The sequence below is a fragment of the Egretta garzetta genome, unplaced genomic scaffold, assembly GCF_000687185.1.
Source record: "Egretta garzetta isolate BGI_Z169 unplaced genomic scaffold, ASM68718v1 scaffold329, whole genome shotgun sequence".
Classification (NCBI taxonomy): Eukaryota; Metazoa; Chordata; class Aves; order Pelecaniformes; family Ardeidae; genus Egretta; species Egretta garzetta.
The window spans coordinates 5,267,581-5,270,181 of NW_009269999.1; the positions used below are offsets into that span (position 1 = coordinate 5,267,581).

At 38.5% G+C, this 2,601-nt stretch overlaps 1 protein-coding gene across 1 annotated transcript in view; it reads left to right on the plus strand.

Moving 5' to 3' along the window:
* The window catches only part of MYBPC3 (myosin binding protein C3), a 62,481-nt gene that overhangs the window by 40,927 nt on the left and 18,953 nt on the right, over positions 1–2,601 (plus strand). The gene's annotated exons all lie outside the window — the stretch shown is intronic.

Here is a 2,601-nt window from a genome sequence, read left to right on the forward strand (position 1 = left end):
GCCTCTTCTTCCTCGTGGATGTAGTGGTAATCCGATGGGGAGGTCTTTCTGATCTTTGTGCCTCCTGTGATGTGGATAGGTCACCACCTACCCCATCCACCGCCTTCACTTCCACCTCTAGATCCTCATACCTGTTTCGCAGAGGCACCTGGGGAGAAGCAGTGGGCAAGGAACGGTTCTCCGCCTGCCCTGACTGCGGACCAGTTTCCACTCACTGCTCTCCTCAAAGGAATGATTTTGTTAACATTCCACTAACAATCTTTCGCACTACATGAGGAGTTTTCTTTAGTTAGCACTGGACTGTACTACTAATGCAGCTAGAATAAAACACCTGGGCAGGCAAAAAAAAAAAAAAGCAGCAAAGATGCAGCACTATCCATTCAAACAAAGCTTTAAAAGCAAGTTAAAAAGGCAGGGGGAAAAGACATATACATTCTTATTTGTATTCATATTTTTACAGATAGCACTGTAGGCAGTCTATTACAGTATTTATTAGCTATATCCAACAGATATAGAAAAGAAATTCACGTGCCATCTTCCCTGTTACGCAAACCTTTCATAAGGTCTCACATACTTTCTATATTACTAAAGCATTATCTTTATCTTTCATATATTCTGTGCATTTGGGGAAATAATCAGCTTTAGCAAATGTCACCAATAGTACCAGTATTGTCTTTTTACCTCCTTTTTACTGTTAGAGTTTTGATTTGGGTTTTGGATTTTTTTGGTTGTTTTTTGGTTTTGGTGTTTTTTGGGGTTGTTTTTTTTTTAAATTGCAATTCTGGTATGCAACAGTGAAGAAGTGTCTCAGTTCTGACAGGAAACTATGCATATCTAAAATGGCAGAAAAACAGAAACTGAGTTGCTGAAACTTCTCTCAGTTTCACAGACCCTGGGTGAAGAGAGGGAAAAAAAGCAGGAACATGTCAAAGGAACCATAGGTTCTTTGCTTAAAGTGTTTAACCCTGTTTAATAGCTACTGAAAACAAGCATGCCAGGAGTAACTTTATACATTAGAAGTGATGATACAACCCGTCAGCTCAAAGGTACTTCCACCACTCATTTCCCTAAACTTTCTGTAGACTCCCATGCTGCTCTTGCAATTCAATATAGATAGGAAAGGCTACTGGTGCCTGATGTCTGTGCCTATAACATGTCAGCGAACATGCCTGATGGTCTCCATCTCCCTTTAGATCCTGTAAGTGTGAATCATACTTCCTAGATAGACCAAAGGGACATCTGCAAGATTGATAGCCATGACCTTTGTGAGCAGCGGGGATTGAATCACTGACCTACACAGCTCAATTCATAAGTCTTTACAATGTGTTTGCTATAGACTATTGCAGCTGACTGCTGTTACAGACATAACCTCTGTAGACTGTGGGTAGAAACAGACGTACAATACATACAAATACATGGTGTGTGTAAATCACTATTCTATATATTTTCTGATTATTCACTCCACAGTGAAAAGATTAATAGCTTTCAAAACAAAATCTGTTTAAAAGAAGTCTACATGCATCACATCCAGGCATACTATCTGCAACACAGAGAAGCAGCAGAAATTTAATATAGCCCTATGGAAAGAAACAGTTGATTGCTCCTTTGCAGCAGGTCGCTGGAAAGTAATTTATACAAACGTTTCCAATGTGATATATAACCATCCTCCATATTAAGGATCAAGAATCATAGATTCCATTCCCAGTTTTGGAAAATAAGAAGTTTATCGTTTAAACTGATAACCCAGCCTGACTTAGTCATTCTGAAAAACACCATGGTAGTGTGGGAAAGGCTGTGGATGTTGAGAATTGAGGGAGATGTACTAAAGACCTGAATCCTGGGCATACAGACTACATCTAAACTATACTACAGATTTGCTCTGCAGTGCAGCCAGCTCTTGGATCTCTGTAATCATACAGGTTCACTTTCCTTCCAAAGGTAATCAGGGCAAGAAGAATTGTCTGTGGCCAGGACTCACTCCACTATAGGGCTGAAGCAGAGCTAGGATCTGCACTATTCAGGAAGCACTCCTCAATTCCACCACTTAGTAACAGACACAGAGATCTAAAATCAGTTATTTGATAAAATAATTTAAAAAAAAAAGGAAGCATCAAACTTATTCAAAATAATTTTTTGCATTGGGATTTATGCTGTTAGTAAAGATTATCAAGTTGCAGCAGAATATAAGAAAGAAATTATTTTTAACTCTTTATCTTATCTTACACATTTCAAGGCAATTTCTACTTCACTGAAAGGGCTTTCTGTTGAACTTGTCTCATGCATTTCTCTGCCATTAGGAGTGAATGACCACATTCTCACCAGAAAGGATTTGCCATTTAAACCAGCTGTGCTAGTATCTCTATTTTGCATACATCTAAATACCTTAATAGTAGTGTATCACATGCAAAATGTGCTTAAAGTCTAATACATAGACAAATCTAAATAACTTCTACTTGGAGAAGTATAGTTGTTCAGGTAAGAATATCAGATAGAAGGAAAGTAATACCAAAGGCAACCACAGGAAAATACCAAAGCTTCACACAATTCAGTTATATCCAGTAATTCTGAATCACATTTGGCTCTTTCATGCCACTGGGGGGG